This window comes from Monopterus albus, unplaced genomic scaffold (genome assembly GCF_001952655.1).
Source record: "Monopterus albus unplaced genomic scaffold, M_albus_1.0 scaffold59.1, whole genome shotgun sequence".
In the NCBI taxonomy this organism is placed as follows: Eukaryota; Metazoa; Chordata; class Actinopteri; order Synbranchiformes; family Synbranchidae; genus Monopterus; species Monopterus albus.
This window is the reverse complement of record NW_018127939.1, coordinates 2400713-2423672: the sequence shown is the minus strand read 5'-3', so window position 1 is coordinate 2423672 and position 22960 is coordinate 2400713. Positions and strand designations below refer to the sequence as shown.

The following is a 22960-nucleotide window of genomic DNA, read 5'->3' as shown; positions in this document are numbered from 1 at the left end:
CCGGGCCCTTGGGTTCCTCTCAACGTATCGGAAGATGCCAGCAGCGGCTCGGTCATAACGAGCCTGAGTCCCACCAGGTTTCAGTCAGCCGCCTATGAGTTGATTTACTCGGAGTCGGAGAGCTCCCCCGTCACCGTGGGACGCGACAGTGGAGATATTACGATAACCAGGCGGCTTGACAGGGAGACAGATCCATTCGTGGAGCTCACTGTTAAGATCCAGGATAAACGAGGTGTGTAGAACATTCCTCTGCTAATCCGCATTTACGAGGGGTCATGCATCCCCCTCCTTTCCCCGGGAATTTTTTGCATTGTGGTGGTTATGCCCTATTTTAATGTATTGCTGCACATGCACATGGTAAATCTGCGTCGCCATCGGGACACCCCACCCTTCATCAGAGACCCCCCCCCCCCCCCCAGTAGGCCTGACGTATTCATCACATTCATATTGGGGTGTCACTGAAGCTGCAGCACATAGGCTCATTCCACAGGTGTGCCTCATTGTCGTCTATCCATCCACATACCTCAAATATAATCCCAGGGAGTAAACATTGTGTGGAAAGAGCTTTTTCATGTACTCAGATATTTGTCTGATTTGATATAATGTGCATGGGATATTTCAGTTATGACTGAGTGTTACAAGCTCATTTGTAGCTGGGAGAAAATGAGTTTTTAGTTTCATGTTTCAGGGCCTTTGTGAAGTGGTTGAATTATGTTCTTGATTGACATAGTTTTTGACTGTGAAGTTGTTTTCAGAGCTAATCCTTGCAGAGTGGCAAACCACTGTGACCTTTTCTCTCTCATCTACTGGCATTAACCCTCTAATCCTTCTCTCATTCACTCACTAGTCCTGGGGATTTGAAGTAACACTGGCACATTCAGGCAACCTCTGAAATTCTTGGAGGAAAGGTGAAACTTGTGTTTTGTCAGATGTTCAAGTTTTGTTTTGCTCCACAAAAAGTTTGACTACAGGCTTAATAACAAGGGGGAAAAATCTGGATGATCTGCTTTGTAATTGAGCTACACAGTGCGCAGGAAACAGTGTGTGTTGTTTCCATCCGAGTTGCCTGCTGCTGTTACATTGCACAGCATGTTCTCGATTGTAATTGCATGCCTGATTGGGACACATTCTTGCAAAGGGATGTCTGGAGATTTTTCAGAGGGAGCTGAAAAAAAAGTCTGAATTCTGATGTTTTTCCCCCCACAGATTCATGACAGAAATAAGCTCCTCTAACCTGACAGATATTCAGATACCTTCCTCCATTTTACCTCTATCACCTGCAAAACTCTCCTCTCCTGATCAAAGGCATTGCATGTCCTTTATCCTCCGACTACAGCTTTCCAGACTGAATCCTGATGGGCGTCTGGGAGGACAGGCCTTGTTTTATTCCCATTCCTTGCATGTACATCTCTCCATGTGAAAGAGTCCATTTTAGCATTTTTATTTTTTATTTTTAGAGATTTAACCTAATCTCACTGGTGAATACACCTGCCAGCATTGCATGTGGGTTTGCTTTGGTGTTGCAGTAAATTCGTGGTCTTGTCACAGATGATGGAGTGAGCTCATAGACACATTAGAGAGAGGGAGAGAAAAGGATGAGTAAGAAGCTTTGTGCATCTGTCTTTGTAGGTGTTTGTTTGTATGCAAGTGTGAGACTGTATGGTCATATGAATACTGACCCAAGGCACAATAACACCAGTTTTAATAAGGCCCCATGTGTTAAAATGTCGCTCCTGTTTTTTCCCTTTTTACTGTGGTGAAGTCTCTATAGCACGGCGCTGTCTGTGGTGCTAACTGCTGAATGTCAAACACAAAGCACTGTCAGTCTACCAGCACTTCAAAGAACACTCAAGTCAGCAGCATTCAGTGATAACCTTAAACATATTTACTACAGTATTCACATACATTTGGTGGATAATATAATGAATCCACGCTAATGCAATCCAATACAACAGCAAAGTAAAACAAGGCCTCCAAAAGTAGCCCCTGACATGAAGGCTTCTCAGAGACAGTCACAGAGACACAGTACTTTCTGTACCTTTGTATTAGTAGGGGTAGGTTTTACTGCAACATCACTGTAGAGATTCCATTCAGTTGTTGGTGTACTTTCATTTTGTCTATGCCTTGTGCACACTGAGCCTGTCACTCTGATACTAAGGTACCAGCACTAATGAAAAGTCTAGCTTCTGGTCCTCCTCTGCTACATCAGTGTTGCTGCTACCCATGCTTACAGTATATCCATACAGCTACTTCTACTACTATTAACATTATTACCATACAGTCATCTCTTCTAACTTACATGTAAATGTGTACCTTAGTGATTGGTTTTCTGCATTTGTTTGCTCTCTTGGGTAATTTCTGAATACACACATGCTCATTGCTCTTTGTGTAAGTACAAAAACACATGTACTTATTAACTAGCAGTTGTAGATTTACTAAATGTGTAGTGAATGTGTTTATTAATTGGTTAATGTGAGCATGAAATGCTAATCACACTGATGCAAGGCTTTCTTAAGTTGATGGGTTTTCTGTTATGATTAGAGTTGTTACTTGTGCTGTTCCAATGGATGTTAAAAAGTCTAATTTGACACCTAGATATCTCTGCAAATACAGAGGAGATGTAGCAGCAGTTCCAGATTACTCTCAGTATGAGGTCCATCCTTATTGACATACTTGTGCTTGCCAAGAACTCGTGTTCTGCATCCATGGCTCTAATAAGATTTGACAGGTTTGATCATCTGTTGTACTAAAAACAATGTTATGAGGTTTTATTTGAATAAATGTGTAACAATAATGGCATAATTAGTCAAGTATGCACCATCAAAATGTTTTACAGTGTAGTGCCGTAGTAGTTTGCCAGATCAGACTGAGAAAATGCACAGTTTGTTGTCCATACATGAATAGACAAGCCTACACAATGTGGTTGCTTCTCATAGTGATGAATACGATTAAGATAATTTAACATAACTCCCATATCTGCTGCTTCTGATATATGTGATATTGTTGTGATTGGGGGTTTCCACAGAAATTGATCAGTTAATATAATTATGCAACATACTGTCTCATATGGCTGCCCAGTGTGATCACTTACATTGTTTAATCAATGTGAGTTTCATTTTTTCACTCATTTCTGAAGCAGTATTCCTATATAGCATATTACCATCACAGCGCTGTCATTCATTACACTACTTATTTTTTAATTACACCCCCAAATTTAGGCATTACTTTCTCTTTTGCAAAATTAAACAAACATTTATGCATAATTTCTTTGAATTAAAAGTTACGCAAAGCTTTCTTTAGCCTGATAAGAAAATTAGCTTGTGTAACTCTTCATCAGAGCATATGCACTGTATAGAGCATTATTATTAACTAGCTGTACTTATTCAGAGATCATAAATAGGACATGTTTTGGGGTTGGGATCTAATTAGGCCTTTACTGCATGTACATAGCCAGAATTTTAGGACTCCCCGATGAGCTCTGACATTGTTCCTCCCACTCTAATACATCAGATTTAGTACACAGTAGTCTCACCTTGTTTCTCTAAGGAGGCTGCTCTTTACTCAGGGCCCCATGAAAGTATTCATCTTTTCTCCTTCAGTAGATTCTCTGCTAATGTTGGAGAAATACCTTTCTTCTAAACTATATTCAGTACACCAAAAATCCCTAGAGAAAACAGTGAAGTGATATTTTTTGACATAGCCTTTGTATATCAAACCAGCAGCATATGAAAAAGGGGCAAAAGCTCTGGAAGTAGGCCATGAGTCATGACTCACAGAAACTGGTAATGTGGTGTTGTTTTGAGGAGAGGGAGCGAGGGACCTCTGCGGCTCTTCCTGTAAAGGATTTTCAATGGCCCACAGAGAATGTCAGTTTAGATTTGTATTGGTGGGGAATTTTTGCTTTTGGTTGTCCCACCCGAAGAATCGTTTTCTTTGCACCGGAGTAGGAATCTGTTAATGGTATTTGACAGGTTAGAAGGAGCATTGAGCAAGTGCTGCAGTCCTTTGTGAGTTGGAGTGAGGGATACTGGAGTGGTTTCTCCCTCTGCCCACACTGTGGGCAAGGTGGCATTCGTCTTGTGGTAATCATCTCTTCTCAGCCTGCATTTCAGGGACCCCTCTGCTCTCATTCTTCATCTTCCTCTCTTTGTTCCTTTCTCTGTCTGATAGTCAACATCTCACCACATGCTGTCTTTAATTCAGTTACACCCTTCCTACTCGTCACGCCCCCAAACACGCAAACTATATTTGCATATACCCCTTGTGGTATGAAGTGAATTGATAAGAGACCCAGACTCATTTTTGTTTGTAATTTATGACTGTGAGGCTATTTGTTTAAATAGAAAACAATTTCACAAAAAACTGTCTGCATTTATTCAATTTAGTAAACAAACAACCAGACAAACCCCCCATGGCTATTATGCTTTATTTTCTGTGTGACTGTATGTCTGTAGTTGCTTCTGAATATACATGAGTATTTTTGTCATTTGTACTTTTAAATGTCTGAAATTTTTATATATCAGTTTGTGCATGTGTTGCCCCTTTAGTATTCGGATTCACTGCAGCAGATAATCTGAGATTTGTTCCTTCTTATGACATGCTGTGAAACTGTTACATACTTGCAGCATTTTGATTTTTGTTCTGTGGTCACTCAGATATCCATTGGATGTGTCTATAAAAGATCCCAGCAGTCCTCTCTTCTTAACAGTCCTAACTTGTATCTGATGCCACATAGGAGGGAGGTGTGTGTGTGCAACAGTGTGTGACAGTTTCAAATTGAGAGAACAAGAGCAGGATGAGGAAGAAAAGTAGCTCTCCTGTACATAAAGAAGTGAAATTTTAAGTGGATATGAGACACTACCATCAGGGGCACAGAAAGGTCAGGACAAGCTGTAATGTTGGGGGCATGGTCAGAGACCATGACTTTAACATCAAGGAGGTTAAGTGAGGCAAAAGAGAGGTGGTGAGAGGAATGAAAAAGTCAGGGTTGGATGGAGGCAGGAAAAGATGGAAGCAGAGTGTAAATGTATGCCTGTGTGAGAGATTGTTTTTGCCTATAAGGTTTATTGAAGATTAGTAAGGGCAGCCTGATCAGAGGCAGGGAGCTGTATCCTTCTGATGAGAGGTCAGCTTGGTAAAACATAACTGTCAGATGGTTAGAGGGCAGAAGTGAGAAACTGTTGGGGTGGCAGGAGGGGAATGAGCTGTGCATGTACTCTAGCCTGTAGTGCAGACTTAATGGCTATAGGGCACAAGGGGGTAAGAATAAATATAGGGTCATATAGCTGCGAAAAGGGCAGCGTGTGCTAGTATTTGTCTTAAGATTGTTGGAGGGCAAATGGAGGGAAGATGGGAAGAGAAGTCTGACTTGCTCTTTTGAATGAGGAGAAAAAGCATAAGATAGAGATAAAAACAATATTGTGTGTTTGTCATCTAGCAGACAGGGATGTTTGACATCTCTCTTGATACCAATTCTGATACCTTAACTCCAGGTGTTTGCCGATCCTGAGTACTGATCCAATACCAGGATCATTTTATGTTGGGTAACATGAGGCCAGGTGTTCTCCATTAAGTCAAAGTAAACAAATATATGTCATTTGTAACTGACCTTTAGAGTAATGGACAGAAGCATTTTCTGATCTGGTGCTCTTATCAGTAGGATGGCATGATCGGCATTACTCAGTTTCATGATCTGACACCGCCATGTCAGACCACTGCATCATCCACCTCATTCCTACTTATAGGCAGAAACTCAAAGCTGCAAAGCCTGTGGTTAAAAGGGTAAAAAGATGGACTGAAGAGGTAAAGTCAAAGCTACAGGCCTGCTTTGACTGTACAGACTGGGGTGTTTTTGAGGCCACAGCTACAGACCTGGATGAGTATACTGACACAGTGACATCATATATCAGTTTATGTGAGGACATGTGTGTGCCCATTAAGACTGTCTGCACATACAATAACAATAAACATTGGTTCACAGTGCAGCTCAAACAGCTTTGTCATGTGAAAGTGGAGGCCTACAGGACTTTGTATAACCAGGCTAGAAACACACTGACAAAGGAGATCAGACTAGCAATGAGGAGCTACTCGGAAAGGCTAAAAAATCAGTGTCGGGCCAAAGAGCTGTTGTCAGTGTGGAGGAGCCTACGGATCATCACCAGGTAAAGGAGACCCCCGTGCTGTGGAGAGCTATCAATTGGCTGACGAGCTGAATGAGTTTTATTGTAGGTTTGAGAGGCAGAACTTTACACCCTTCTCTCACCTCATCTTGGACCTGCAACCAGTAGCTGCTTCCTCTAGGACTACCTCTCCCCCCATCAGCCCACCTCCTCTGAGGATCTGTGAAAGAGAATGTGAAAAAGAATGTGTTGCCTTTTTAGAAAACTAAAAATCAGTAAGGCACCAGGCCGAGACAATATGACCCCCTCTTGTCTGAAAGTCTGTGCCGACCAGTTGGCTCCCATCTTCACATGGATCTTCAATAGATCACTGGAGCTTTGTGTAGTTCCATCCTGTTTTAAATGCTCCACCATCATCCCAGTTCCCAAGAAACCCTTAATCGGGGAACTGAACAACTACAGACTACAGACCTGACACCCTGACATCTGTAGTCATGAAGTGTTTTGAAAAGACTAGTATTGGTCCACCTGAAGGCAGTCACAGACCCCTGGCTGGATTCCCTGCAGTTTGCTAACCGAACAAACAGGTCAGTGGATGATGCAGTCAACATGGCGCTGCATTACACCCTTCAACACCTTGACTCACCAGGGACCTGTGCTCTGATCTTATTTGTCAACTTCAGTTCGGCATTTAGCACCATCATCCCAGACATCCTCTACTCCAAACTTACCCAGCTCACTGTGCCTGCCCCCCCTGTCAGTGAATCACTAGCTTTCTGATGGACAGGAAGCAGCAGGGGAAGTTGGGGAAAACCACATCCAGCACTTGGTCTATCAGCACAGGTGCCCCTCAGGGATGTGCGCTCTCCCCACTGTTGTTCTCCTTCTATACCATGACTGCACCTCACGAGACCCCTCTGTAAATATCCCAAAGTTTGCAGATGACACAACAGTCATCAGTCTCATTCAAGATGGTGACAAGTCGGCCTACAGATGGGAGGTTGAACAGCTGGGCCTGTGGTGTGGTCAACCTGGAGCTGAACATGTTGAAAACAGTGGAAATGATTTTAGGAGGAGCTCCCCCACCCTATCTCCGCTCACCATACTCAGCAGCACTGTTTCAGTCATGGAGTCCTACAAGTTCCTGGGCTCCACAATCTCTCAGGAGTTGAAGTGGACAACTAACTTCAGCACCATCATTAAAAAGGTGCAGCAGAGGATGTACTTCCTGTGTCAGCTCATCAGTGCCAGCCTGCCCTCCATGGAGGACCTGTACACCTCACAGGTCAAAAGGAGGGCGGAGAAGATTTCTGCAGACCACTTACATCCTGGACACAATCTCTTTGAACTCGTCCCCTCTGGATGGCGCTACAGGTCACTGTGCTCCAAGACAACCAGACACAGAGACAGTTTCTTCCCCCGAGCTATTACACTGATGAACAGCTAGTCTATGCTGCTCTTTTAACTTGTATATATTTTGCATTCATTTTGTTTTTATTGTTGTGCATATCGGGGCCATAGACTGGAGTCAAATTCCTTGTATTTTGATAATACTTGGCAATAAAGTTTATGCTTATGCTTGAACTACAATTATTGCTTCGCAGTTGTATCCCTCCGGCAGCCAGTCAAATTCAATGCGACAGATGTGAGGCCACTGTCCTTGAACTTTGACCTTTGAGCACCAAAATCTAATCATTTCATCCCTGAGTCCAAGTGGTTGTTTGTACCACATTTAAAGAAATTCCCCTGAAGGTGTTCCTGAGATATTGAGTTCACAAGAATGGGCCTGACGGAATGCCTCCAGCCATGGCTATTGCTGGCACAGAGCATAATAACTATTTAAAGCAATATTTTTGAAAGCATCCTTACTCTATTTGTACTGTCAAATACAAGTATTACCTTGTAGTAAAAGCCTGATATATAGTAGATTCTTCTTCTCATGTTTTATAGACCTTTGTTGTCCAAAAAACAAAGAAAACACTCTATATGTCACTCTGACATACAAAATTCAATAAGGGTGCCAAAGCCACAGCTGAACACAGTCCCCAGCATATATACTATTTACTCCTGTTAGAATAAGATTTACTTGAACATATCCAGCAGTTTCAAGAACTTGCATAACTTTTAAAATCACAGTGACTTTGACCTTTGTCTTACATATTTTCAATGGCCCACAGAGAATGCCAGTTTAGATTTGTATTGGTGGGGAATTTTTGCTTTTGGTTGTCCCACCCGAAGAATCGTTTTCTTTGCACCGGAGTAGGAATCTGTTAATGGTATTTGACAGGTTAGAAGGAGCATTGAGCAAGTGCTGCAGTCCTTTGTGAGTTGGAGTGAGGGATACTTTGAGTCCAAGTGGATGCTTGTGCCAGATTTGAATAAATTTGCTCTCAAGGTGATATTGACATATCGCGTTCATAAAAACAGGCCTGACAGACAACCTGAAAACATACTGTAATGCTTCCGGCCACAGATATCGCCGGCACGAAGGCATAACAAACTACAGGTCATGTGTATATAGACGTGTTGTATTCTGAAAATAGTTAAAACAACTGATGCTCCAATCTCCCAGAATTGCTGTGTTGCATAAAGCTTAATGAACTTATAATAAATAGAACTGATAGTGGAAACACCAAACTTTATGATGATGACATAATAAAGACGAAAGCAGAAATTGCATTTAATGTGAATCAGTCACATCCGGCCATTGCCTGATCCGCTTAATACGGTCACTATCGACTGTGAAACCAGATCGGATCATTGCATTCCAAGAAGAGGAAAGATGTTTCTATGTCTATGCTGATGTCAGAGCAGGATAAGGTGACTTAATTTGCCACAAAAAAAATAAAATTATAGAGTTGAAGAAGTGGAATGAGCAAGTATTTATATCGCTGTCATTCTATTTACACAAGCAATGAATACCTCATTATGACAGAAACCTCAACACTCAGCCCACATGCTGTAAATAACCTGAGTATGTTGTGTGAGGTGTAGTGGGAGATGTGAGTGCTGCATTAGGCGTACTGCTGTGAGGACAGCCATGGCGACAGGGAGTTTTTATGTGGCCAAGGGTCTGCATTATTGATGCCCATTACCACAGACATTGTCAACTCCAGACATTGCTTGGGGGCAGTCGCTGTCAGGTAAATGTCTTGCTGACTTCCAATGCCAAAGATTCCTAGAAAGCCTTTGTGCAACCTGGTGTCTACCTGTGTGATAAATGAGCATGGTTCACACATACAAGAGCTTATCACCAGTGGAGGTTTCGTTTTATTAAATCTATTCCATGATGTGCTGACACTGGCTTAGTGGGAGACAGTGGCCTGACTTTGAAGGTTTTGTTGGCATAATTAAATTTTCTGCTGTTGTGTTTGCTATGATTGCCTAAATTTTGAATGTAATGAACACAGCAATGGTTTATTTCATGGCTTTGTCCTCTGAACACCTGCCATTTTCCCCATCCATCTAAAACTTTCATTTTGGCTCCACTTTTGCATGCTGTATAGCTTCTCTGTGGCATTTCCCCAGAGAGAAAGCTGAATTGATTTTGTGCTATTGATTAACCAGGAGCTGTTTTGCTCCTAGTCACAAAACATCACTTTAAACAACAATTTATATGTCAGAGAATAGGTTGTGACAGACTGTTGCTGATAGTTTACAAACTCACAGAGAGGTAGGTGTGTGATTGAGTCAAATGGCTGATAGAACTCTCCCAAAGCAGCCTAATGAATCAGCCTTTCAGACAAGTCCGCCTATAGGCTAGAATGAGCAAAGGAAAATTGGAGCCAGCGTCAGTATACGTTGTGGGAATTCAATGCTTGTGCTTATTTATCTATTTGGTCTTGAGTTTCTCAACCTTTTGTACCCAGAGGTCCTATTAGCAGAGCATAACAATGGTTGCAGCTCAGCTGTCGGTGGCCCAAGGAGGCCCTGATAAACACACTGGACACTGATAGCTTTGAAAACTTCACTGGGTGAACTGTGAGCAAGGAGATTTTTAATGTGGGAAAAAACAAAGATCACATGGCTGGCCAAGTTGCCCAGTGAGATGTTTTGACATGCCATGAACATTGCTTCAGAGTAAAGCACACAAATTGCAGAAATTGCAGTAATTGTGTGACACCAATTTGCACAGTGAGAGTGCAGCTTTTGTTCAAAAGATGAGATTGACTGTCATGCAAAAAGCGATTGTAGAATGAAGAAGTCTTGTGCTAAATTTTAGTCTGACTGACAGTCAGAAAGCCTACATAGAAGGCAAGGGAACTGTGGTCAGAGTAGAAAATGTGCTTGAAGCTGGTGTCCACCTTATGGTTCAGTTATTTAATCAATTCCACAAAACAGAGAGCTAGTCTATCACAGCCAGAGGATGGATGGCTGATTACAGTAGCAGGTGTCTTTGATGCAGAGGAAATGTAGTGGCTCTTAGGGCTGATGAGCATCTTGGAAAGAACATAGGCTATATGGGCTCTTATATGGATATTTTAAAATGTAACCTTTGGTGTGTTTGTGTGTAATAGAGCAGCAGTAGAGGCATACAGTATGCAAACAGAGGATCTAAACACAAAGGAGGGAAGACCATTATTGTTGATGCTTGTTTTGCGATCTGGTTTGGACTGTCTCTTGCATGCTTTTGTTACAGTACGCGCTTCCCTTCTGTATTTGGACATTTCTGTTACAGTATGTTTGCTTCAAACTTGGCTCGTGCCAGTGTGTGTGCACGCAGAGCATGTGTGTATCTGTTCCCAACAGAACCAGTGAACAGACACAGCTTTTTTTCTATCTTCCTTCTCTCAGCCACGACAGGGTAGGGCTCAGTTCTATGGACTTATCCTCTTATGATGTGTTGAGAAGGATGGGATAGTGATGCTGCTGTGTAGTTAGTGCAGCCTGCCTTGCTGTGGAAACACACAGGCACACACCACTGGAACATATTAAGGTAAGGATCAAGACCCAGAACTAAGAGTACAGAGTTCGCTGCAGCCCTCATAACCCCTTTTACTCAACATGAAACAAAGGAAATAATGGAATGTAAAATTGAGACTTTAATGTTTTTCTATGCTTGTCCTGTACAGGGTGAACTGCATATCTACCATTTAGACTCTGTCCACAGTTCTTCATGGCATTTTTCACAAGTTATCGACACATAATTACTGTTGCCCTTTGCGCCCCGACGCCACAGCTGCTATTTAATGGAGTAATTTCAATAATTAATTGTGCGAGTGTGTGTTAACTTGGTTTGATGGATATCTCTGACTGAGAAATGGGTGCGTCTGTCAAACACTAAATTGAGAATCTGTCCTTTAATGATCGGTTAGCCCCATGAATAACTGTGCACTCAAGGTTACAAATGAGTCACTCAACTTGTCTTAATATTTGGGTTGAGTTCACCATATATTTATACTAAATCCTACTGATGGAGTAATACTTTTTAAAATGTTAATATGAGATCAGGTTGATCCCATGTTAACAAGAATATTATCACAGATTTGGGCCATTAAACTTGATTAATATTTCTCTTTACCACATATGTTAAATATAATCAGAGATTTCCATTCTTAACATTGCAGTGATAGCAGATGTGATAAACCCTGATGAGGTGGGGGAGTTAACACTTGGTTTCTCTTGAACACGGTGGGTGATAAAACATTGATCTTGTTTAATCTTGCTGGCCTGCTGCTAATGACAGGGGATGATGGTCCTCACAGGACATACTGCTCACTGGATTAGATATCTAAATGAGGACTTTATCCTCATCCTCGTTTCCTCTTCCCTCATTTACCAGTAAGCCAGGCTGCAGTCACATGCTGAGTTACAGTTTAATGCATGTGACCAGTGTGTTGTGTGTTTTGTGTGTATGTGCAATGGATGAAGCATGTCCATGTGTGTTTTGTCAGCATGCATTTATGCAAACATGCAGCGCTTACATTGGAGGAACACTGTCAGACATCGAGTCCATGCTCACACTGCTGCTCCATATTAATCTGCTGTACTTCTGCAGGGAATACATTTGCAATGTTCAACACATTATTCTTCCTTTGCACAATAACAGGCAGTGATAGGGTGTTTCCTGAATGCCTTCCTTTCTGGTATGCTGAACAAACACAGGCTCAGGTTCTGGTTTCAGTGATAGATTAATGTTGTCTCACCCATACACTGTGGCTTGTTTTCCCATTAAACCTGTGTGGCTCCTTCTGTTGCTTCTGCCTAGCTTGGTTTTGCAACACGCATATGCGTGTGTATGTGCTGGCATCTCTGAGCCACCGTGCATGCTCTGTGTGTGTTTGTGTTTGTTGGCCTATACGTATTACTATGGAAAGATATCGAAAAGGCCTCTGAGGACACCCTGCATCAATCACCAACTCAGAAGGAAATGGTGAGAGAGAGATGTAAGATGGAAAGAGAGATGGAGGTCACATGGGAAGCGGCATCTGAAAAAAGCAGAGGAGGAGACGAAGGAAAAGTGGATGAATGGATGAAACAGCCCAGGCTGACTCTGATTGAGCTGGGTAGTGTAGTTTATATCCTGTAGAGATAAGGCTGGAGGAACACTGCTCAGCAGCTTCCTCCCCCTGTAGCTTGAACTGAGTGTGATAATAAGAAAGTGTGAATGGGGCAAATTGAATTAATGCCGCGGCACACCATAAAAGCCCTAACTATAATGCATTTTAAAATCCTATAATGAGCAGAGAGCTAAAATAATTTCACACTCCAGTGAAGAAGATGGCCCTCTAACAGATTTTGGGCCAGGCTGACACTGCCAGGGCTTTTGTCATTTAATGTAACTCTAGGTGCTATGTTGAAATGATAGTTACTCTTACTTCCTGGGGTGCAACAGCGTGAGGCAAACTTAGCGACCAAACCTCTGAAATTTCCCCAAACACACAAAGCTTAATCAGAGTAGGGAGCGGCTGCTTGCCCACTGATGTCTCGCTTGGGTCAGTTTTACAGTCTTAGGGTAAAACAGAGTAGCAGAGAGGGCACATCTGCCATCAAAGCACTCCCTCATTACTCTCCATTTACAGCCCATTCAATGATGGGCACAGCAGCAGGAGTTGGACCCTAGCCCACTTGTGTTCACACATATGCACACACTCATGCACATTCATATTCATCCAGAAAAAAAGATGTGTGCTTTTGTATGTACATGTGCAGAAATGTACTTTTTTCCCTTACTGTTTCCCGCCTCTACATGCTCTCAGCTTTCCCGTCCTCATCATTAGAGCCACACCGTCATAAAGCTGAAATTACCTTGCTATCATCAAACCAGGGAGAGAGAGAAAGATAGCTCTCTGACACACTAATGTTAACAGACGGGTGCTGATAGAGACTAATGACCAAATGAAAGCCTGTGGTATGAACAGTGCACCTGTCTGGCAGGAATGGAAGAGCAACATGGTCTCTGTATCTCTGCTCTTCTCTTCTCTTCTCTTCTCTTCTCTTCTCTTCTCTTCTCTTCTCAAACATAAAACCCAAATCTCACTCACCATTCTTTGAGAAATACATTTTTTTTCTGCACTGGATTTCACAAAACTCCTTAGACTTTTCACTTAACCCCAGGCGAGAATGAGCTGAGAGGTGCATAGGAGCATCTCATTCATCTGCTGTCTTCTGAAAACACACGAATGTACAAATAAACTGCTACACATCAGTACACAAACAACACACTGAAAACACAAAGTACACCATGCTGACGTCACAGCCGCAAGTGCACATACAGTCTTACACACATGAAAGCCCTCAAACACCCAGGAATGCTCCAACAAGGCACAGTTCAGTAAAACTTTAATATTCTGAGATTATCCAACACATGTGTATACAACACACAAAGGAACACACATGGGGAATTGTACACACTGGATGCTGCAGGCAGGAAAATGAAAGCCTGAAGTGAGGTGCAAAGAAAAGAGGAGAGGCCAAACAACAGTTTATATCTGTATAATGTACTGTACCTTAGATCCTCTTATCAAGAGCTTGTGCTGGAATATTTCATTTTGCAAAGTTATTTAGATTGAATTTCATTGGCACCTTCAAAATAACTGGGCTCTGCTGTGCACTGTGCAAGAGGGTGCACGTATGTGCCTTTGCACATCCTTGTCATTTGAGATGTAATGAGTTGATGGGTGAAAGGATGGCTGAGTTTACCACAGACTGCACTGTACCTACAGTATGTTTGAATGCATATTATTCCAACTCTAAGCATCTGTTTGCATAGCAGTGTCATTGTTCCATCACTAATTTGAGAATAGAAAGCATGCTTCACAGCCAGATCTAATTACATATGATTCACAGATAGTTATGAAGGTACAGTACTTGACTACTAATGTAGTGCTTATGTAAATGTACCCTAATATCTGTCTGTATAGTTGTTTCACCCCAGTTTTGTATGAGAAGAAGCAAGGAATTCCACATACTGTCACTCACATGAAGAAAGCTCAGTGTTTGTCATCACCTGTCCATCAAAAGCTTTAAGGAAACACAGATCTGGGAACTGGCAAGAGAGCTGCTGTAGCTGAATGTCCATTTTTGTTTCTTATATTGTCTTGCAATCAGTTTTTAGTCTTTAAGGCTTTATTCTTACACAACAAATGGGCTTTCTACAGCCTCAGATAGGGAGTATTTAACTCCCAATCTTCAATAATCCTATAGATGCCTACAGATAAAGGTGGGTCATTTAGACAGTTTCAATTAACTATTTTGAATTAGGGCCTCAAATTCTGAAGCCATTTGCTTTAACAAAAGCAATCAGCACCTGAAAACCTAATTATCTTAGCATTCAGCAGTCAGCCTTTTTCTGCCCTCATTCTGCTGCAGGATTAATACTGATTTGTTGGGAGTACTGGATCCTGTTGGGTATGTGTATTTAGGAAAAGTGTAGGTTTTGTTGAAGTTAATTGGGTAACAGTTTTATTGTCCAGCTTGAATGAATACTGTAACACTAGGGGGGCATTGGTAAGAATGTCATTACCAGTCTAAAGTACAACATGTGAACGTGGCCCTACATGTTACAGGTTTGGTGCCCTGTTATTTCATCTCCAAAGTGTTCTGCATTAGGTCAGACCCTTCACTGACAAGAGTTCTTGTAGTGTGGCTGTTGCTGATTTGATTAATGTGTTTTGAATCCAGAAAAAAGAACTTTTTAACCTAAAAGTTTGTTCATGTTTTATATTTTGGTATTTTGGTACAGTGGCACCTTTCTCCACTCACTAGTTTGAGGAATTGAGTATGGTATCATATGAATAACTGAAGTCAGTGCATAGCATCTGTTGTTGATATTATTGAATCTCAGGTGTGTGCTCTTTAAGATTTCATTGTTTTGTGTCATTTACTGTTTGTAGCATTGAGGACCTTTGTCAAACTTAGTGCTTTTAGAAAAAACCTTTCTGACAAAGACACATTTGCAACCTTAACATGATATAAAAATAATATTCTCTAAAAGAACACAATTAAATATACTATACTTGGTACTAGACTTCTGCTAACAAACCCATATTGCCGTGTGTACCATTTAATAAAAGCAAAAACTACAATTTTACACTGCATCTATCAAAATCGATTTAGTGCTCATTATAGAGTAAACTATTTTAGTGTCTGTTAGGGAGGAGTGGACGAGGCAGTGATTTATCATATGTTTACTTGTCACAGCTGTGACCAGTTCCAGACTGTTTTTATTTCCTTGTATTATGTTATTATGTTGTATTATTATACCTTTAATAGACTAGGAGAGGTCAAACAAATTACATTCAAAAGTACAGATTAGAGAACAAGGTTGAAAAATAAAACAAACAGTACATTTCCCCCCACCGGGCTGGTGACCATTGCATTCAACTACCCCTCAGTAAATAAAGCAGTGAAAGGTCTTCCACGGGTGTTTTTTCTGTCACTAATTAGACTGACATCTCTCTAGTCACTGATTAATTCACCTTTTCAGGCTGAAGTTAGACACTGAGTTGCCTGATCTCACATTATTCTGTAATAGTTCCACCCAGTGTCAGCCCGAGCAGAGGTCCAGTTAGCTGGAAGAGAGAAAACACCTTTGTCAGTGTGTTAATATTAGCTATAACATGAAATGCTGCTTACGCAGTCGTCCATCACTAGTCAAGGCCTTTGTGATCTGCCTCCGTCACCTGCAGGACAAGGACATAGCCATCTGTCCAAATGCATCCATATATTCTGATGAGTGTTAGATGAAAAGTCTATATATGCTTGATTGATCAATACACTTGACATATCTTCACTGATGCAATTTATTTGTTTATTTATTTCACTGAAAGTGTCATAGCAGAAGAGTGCAATAACTGCTGGCATCTACTGTATATGTGGTGTAATGTGGTGACTAATGATATTATCTGACATATGATGCAGTGAGCCAGCGATATGGAAGAGACTGTCAACTCTGAGATTAATCATCTTTCTTTATTGCAACATAGTGTGGCCAAGGCACTAAATGTGCATTGATGTGCAACAAAGTAACCTTTGTCAAAAGACAAATGTCAGGAGAGTTAAGTGACCTAGCATAAACTGAGCTTGGTGTTTGTAGCTGTGATCACCTGTGTGAAAGTCAAGGGTGGGTATACTGTGGGCTTGAGCAACACACCAAAGGTTTGAAGTGTGTTTTCCATTCAGGCAATTCAGTGGATAAGTGTTTTGGAAAACAGTTATTCCCATTCTAGGCTTTCAGACACAATCAGGCCTTTTTCCACCCTCATATTGATTATTTAGAGTCAAAGTCAAGGATCAATAGTGCCCTTTGTTTATGAAGGACATGAGGAGAGAGGGAAAGAAAATGCTTCATCTAAATTGCAGTATGTGTCTCAGGTCACATAAAACACCTGGCTGTAAATCTTATAGCAATATTTCTCAACATTTTGGCATCAAGGACAACAATACTATTTGATTTCTGTCAAAAACTAAGCAACCAGAGCAGCAGATGTAACCATGGATCTTCTCCATGACACTGACTCCTGTGTGTTTCACTTTGCTGTGTGACCAATATAACAACATGACTGAAAAGACTCACAACAGCATGATTCACATTCGTTCTAAGAGTAAGCCAAACATTTTGGTGGAATGGAAATTGGAAGTAGCTCCACTAAGAGGTATTGACTTGAGAGTAATCTCCCCCTTACTTGAGTTTAAATAAAGTTTATGAAGATTGTATATCAGAAATGTAAACAGATCTTGAGATGATATAAACGGTGCAGAATGTAAGATTGCCTTCCTCACAACACAAAATACTCTTGAACTATGTGAAGTGGTTTGATCAAACCCAATGATTCAGTTGTTACTTCCAGAGGTTTCTGGGTGGTTCATAGGCAGCCTGGCAGCTAACCGATCATTCTCAAAGTAAATGTTTCACTCAGAAGTAAGTACAGTTATCTAATTTTTTATTCCATTTTATAAATGACACAAAGTGTTGGTTACACAAGTTACAAGGGTAACCGAAATGATTGCAGACAAAACGTTATCTTAATGCAGTGTTGCAGTATTCAGTTTTAATACAGTCGACTTTTCCAACCTCAAAATGATGCATCATCTGTAGTTTATACCCCGAGTAGTGGTGAAAAGTAACTACGTAAATTTGCTCAGGTACTGTACTTAAGTCCACTTTTGAGGTATCTGTACTTTACTTGAGTATTTTCTGTTACTTCATACATTGACTTCAATATATTTTAGGTAATGCTGTACTTTTTACTCCACTACATTTATTTTATAACTTTAATTAATATTTACTTTTCAGAACCAGATTCACACAAAAAATATGGTATAATTATAGACTTCACTGATCTATGGTGTAAAATTCACATGCTACCCAGCAGTCATTCAAATTAAATGCATATAAGCTGGTTAAAACTAGCTCCTCCTTTACCAGTTGCAACATTAAATGTGATGGTCACCATAATGTCTCAGTAATTAAATTACAATAATATGGTATCCAGGAATGTGAGATGTGGTATTCTGCATTATGAGTACTTTTACTTTCAGTACTTTAGGTATGTTGAGATGCTAATACTTTTGTACTTTTACTTAATGTTGTATTGCTGCTTAAGTAAAGGATCTGAGTACTTCTTCCACCACTGCTGAGTAGTAAGAGGTTTGAGCACAGCATTGTTAGCATGATGGAGTGAAGATCTGTTTTTCAGACATAACATTTTGATTAACCCATCTGGTCAAATTTGTATCCTTACCTTTATGGCTATCGTGGGTTTGCACTTCATTTATGTGAGCCATTTGCTCTGGTGTTGTTCATCCTGGCTTACTGACATCTTACTGGTACGCATATTGGAGTAGAGCCATTGATAATGTTCTTATCACATACTGTATTTAAAGATGGACAGCTCTCTAGACGTAATGCCATCACAAGTCGATCGCCCCCTGGTGGCTGCTTGCAGTATATGCCATATACCCAGCCCCTTCTATGTTAGTGGATGGGACATGATTCAAATTAAGAATTCAAAGTACAAATCAAAACTTTCCCCAAAAATTGATTTTTTTCAATTTAAGTAAACATTATATAAAGTTGAGCATTCCTCAACTTCATGCAAATGCCCTCTGTAGTGAAGCCGGGTGCATTTTGAATCTGTCGAGCTCTGCAGGGCTGCAAACCCAGGTCTCATTCACAATGAATGGCAGCTGTCACTGGCCCTGAATCCATCAGTGTGAACGTACTGTAAGTGTTGCTGAGGAAATGTGGGTAGAGGTCAGGTTTATGTGGCACTCTGTCTTCCTCCCCTGTCCACAAACAACAGCTATGCAGTGGGAATGTCAACCAGTTATTGATCAATCCTTGGTCAAACTTTGTCTTCTGTTTGTCAGCTAATAAATAACATGTCAGTTTTTTCAAATAACTATTCTCATTAAATGATTGGTGGTTCACCACAGAGCAAAGCTAGTGCATTAATTATTTAATGTGAATTGCTGTGTGAAAAAAAACATTGATGGAGAATGTCTCATAGATGTGAATGCGGACTGAATAAATGAAAACATTTTAAAGTCATTTTTATCATTGCACATTATTTTCACATGTGAAGCAAAATATTAAATTCTAGGTCATAGTTCTTTTAAAAGAACCAAATATTTCAACTAAATTACATGTTCTTTCTTTACTTTGGGCCCTACGGTACCAGTACTGTATATCTCCATGCCACACTCACTCCTCTCTAAATCCTTTTTATGTGAGTCAGTAGACGAGAATAGAATACGGCACATTTTTCTCTGCTCAAAGCAATGAAACAAAAGGGACTGAAAGCATTTTGCAATTCTTTTGGCTGAACTACAAGGAAAAATTCGACCACCAGAAGGGAGGCTATAGCTGTCTGTGGTCTGATGGGGAAATGCCATCCATCCATCCATTTTTAAACAACTTGTTCACTGTCATTGAGGATTGCTAGCCAAACCCTCAATGGTGACAGGGGAAAACATCTTCATTGAAGGAACCATTAATACTATAAATAGTGTAAATAAACAGAGTTTAAGGTTTAGAAGGATATCTGCTCTGTTGATATGTTATGTTTTTTATTTAGCTGTCTGAAGCCAGTTGTAGACTTTGCTATTAAAATAATAAATCACATATTATTTATAGCCTGCATGCATTTATATATGTTTACTGTACATCATTAGATGTTCTGCAAATAACAAAGTAAAACTAGAGATTTTTTGCAGTTGTCTCCATTTAATAGGAAGGCAAGTTAAGCTAGGAGTGAAAGGTGAGTCCAAATGCCACCTCAGTAATCTGTGCTGATGCCACAGATGCTGTGTCAGTCTTTCCGTACATCTGTGTTGCATATATAACTTATTTATTTTAATTACCTGCGGCTATAGGCTGTGCCACAGTCCTGTCAATATGGTTGCAAATTGTTTGCAGATATAGTTGCTAAAATACACACACTGGTGGTTTTATGGGATGCTTTTATGTGCATTTTTTGCAGAGATGCAGATTTGGAGTGTAGACGTCTACCATTTGTAATTGTTCTGGGATGAAAATGCCTGCTTGCGTGTTCATATGGTTAGTGTGTCAGCCATTCTGAGCCACCGCAGAGCCCAGTGCATGTGGTGCTGAGATCCCTGAGTTAATAGATTTCTGTCCTCAGTGCTTTTAGCATGTTGATCTCCTGCTGACAGATTCACACTCCGCTTAAAAGCACAGAGATGAGGGGTGGGCAGTTTAGAATTGAGCCTCCTTAACACTGCAAATATTTGGTTAATGTACCTTATTACACTCCCATCCTCTCTTCACATCAGCAAAAAAAAGAAAAAAAAAAAAAAAAAAAAAAAGCACCCCTGAAATTCCATGTCTCGCACGGGCCATTGATATTTATGCTTGCAAATGCAATTTGTTTAATTCCGCACAGAAATATTTGTATCTTAATATCCTTTCTCGCTGGATGTACGAGGAACAAGGGATCCATAAGAAAAACCCTGTGTTATTAATTATACTGCATCTTCTACATCTTCTTAATTTTTTTTCTCTTGTGATCTGCTACTCTGTTTTCTTTCTGAACATGAATGCTCTCACCATCTATTGTCGTGCTACTCCTTTGGTGTGTTTCCCTTGTGCTCTTTTATCTGTAATCTTTTTTTATGTTCTCTGCTTAGCATCACACAATACTCCTTTCCCCTCTCTCTCTTTCTCTCCCTCTGTAGATACATGTTTCGGTATCGGTGCCTCCCTCCTTCACTCTGGTTCCTCTCATCCCCTTCCCACACACACTCAGAGTCCTTGTACTTTGGGCAGTGTTTATGTGCGCAGAAGCACTTGAGACAACTTTTTTTTTCATACCAGCAAGCCACTTAGCAGCTTTATATAGCAACTACCCAAGGAGAGGATTAACAGCAGGAAACATCAACAGAGGGGTTTGTACTGATTTCAAACACACATATGCACAACTTGCACACACACCACATTCATTGTACTCACTGAGCCTTGGCCAACTACACAGTACACCCCTGTTCATGATACATTATTATGTTAGTCATCCAGCAGATGGTCTTATCCTTATGGGATTGTAGTGTACAGTATAGACTGGCTTTTTCATCTCACGGAGCGCAAAAAGCATATTTGACTTTGAATTTAGTGGAGCCTGTGAGCCTCTGTCTTTCCTGGTTATTTGATCACATCTTTTGTCTCAGTCACGTGAGGCAGGTCAGGTCTGTGCTCATGGGGTATCACTCACAGCCGCTCTTTACTTAACTCACCGGATCAGGGAGGAATCACACACGTTTTTGGCCTTACAACATGCAGCGTGCACTCTCAGTGTCTCTCACCTCACACACACACACATGCACACAAGTATATTCTTCATTATCATTCCAGAGCTGATAGGCTCTAATTATCTGCCTTGACTCTGATTAGTCTCTATGTAACAAGCTAATTAGATGGAGCCTTGTAAAATCATCGCCACCATTACCACAGAGACATGGCTGGGAAAGACACCAGCAAGGAGGAGGCAAGGAATGCGTCTTGCACCACTCCCCGCAAAGATTTGATAATCAACTAAATGTTAAGTGTTGGAGCTCTGATTTCTTTTTGATTAAGTGCCTTTTAAACCCTTCTACTTTGCAACAGAATCTTTATCCTTTCTCATTATTCATCACAAAAGGACTGTTCCTGTCTAGCAGGGCAGGATGATGTGGCTTAAATTGCATAAACTGCTGCTGTCGACATTTTAGGAGATAGCATCTTAACATTGATTAGTTTCTCTGCCTCCACGATACAGTGGCTATTTATCCAAAACGAACTATCGTCTGATCTGAGTCAGAACTTCTCTCTCTGCAGAGCAGCTTTAAAGCCAGAGTAGAAAGCCAGATTAATTCTCTCCTCTAACTTCTGCCTCCCTCTGTTATTATCCCTCTAACAATCCTTTCAGGAGCTGTCACACACTTTATAGCTATTGTGTTTCAGTTGTGAACACTCCAGAGTTAGTCTGTGCAACACACCGTATTTTCCATCAAAATGCATCTTAACTGTAAGCCCGTTAAAAAAAGAAATAGGAATTGTGATCTCAGCATCTGTTTTCTGCTTTCCAACTCATTTGAGCGAACACTAGGTGCTGCAAAAGATTTATTATGGCAATTCGTACAGTTTGAAGACTTTATGCCATTTGCTGTATGTGTTTACTGCTCATTACCAACGCGTCGTTTTCTATTATCAGCTATAATTGGCTTTGTAGGGACATCATGTTGCAGAATATTAGGAAAACCAGCAAAGTAGAACTGTCTTGTACAGCGACAGCACATCTGTTGAGCACTTCTACTCCTTTTGTTTTGGATTCAAAAGTACAATTATAGCCCGGGGTCACACACATGAGACATTTCACGTAATGGAATTTGAAATCCATATTTGCTTTAAGCCCTTAGGTAACTCACCTCTGTGCATAAATGTGCACTGGTGTGTGTGCAAGAGATAGACAGAAGACACAAAAAGACATGCTAATGTCAGCTGTGTCAAGTGTGCAAGCATGTGTCTGGGTGTGATGGGACAACTTGCCCGTATGCCAAATCTGTGCGTGTGTGTATTTGTGTGCATGTTTGTCCTGGCAGGGGGTTCTTCCTCTCTGGGGTGAGGCAGATGGCCTCTGTGGATCGCAGCCTACTGAACTGGTTGGCAGCTCTCCTGACATTCCTGCATGCCGCATTGACACAAGATTGCAGCCAGTGTTTGTGGAAATAGTGTCTTAGCTCACAATTCTGTGACTTGCTCCACTTTGCAGGAATAGATTCTACACAAAAAGTGTCCTAGATCTGGCCTGTGACAGTGTCTGGAGATTTTTGTGCACAATGTTTCCAGATTGTGTCATGGTATTTAATGTGGATAATGATCCTCCACCATCAGTTTCAGCAAAAGG

General features: G+C 40.9%; 1 protein-coding gene across 1 annotated transcript in view; it reads left to right on the top strand.

Moving 5' to 3' along the window:
• Positions 1–18: 18 nt before the first annotated feature.
• Positions 19–22960, top strand: part of LOC109961830 (neural-cadherin-like) — an 84576-nt gene continuing 61634 nt past the window's right edge. Inside the window, exon 1 of the mRNA XM_020602982.1 lies at positions 19–232. The gene's annotated coding sequence lies outside the window, so the exon portion shown is untranslated. The remainder of the gene's footprint in view (positions 233–22960) is intronic.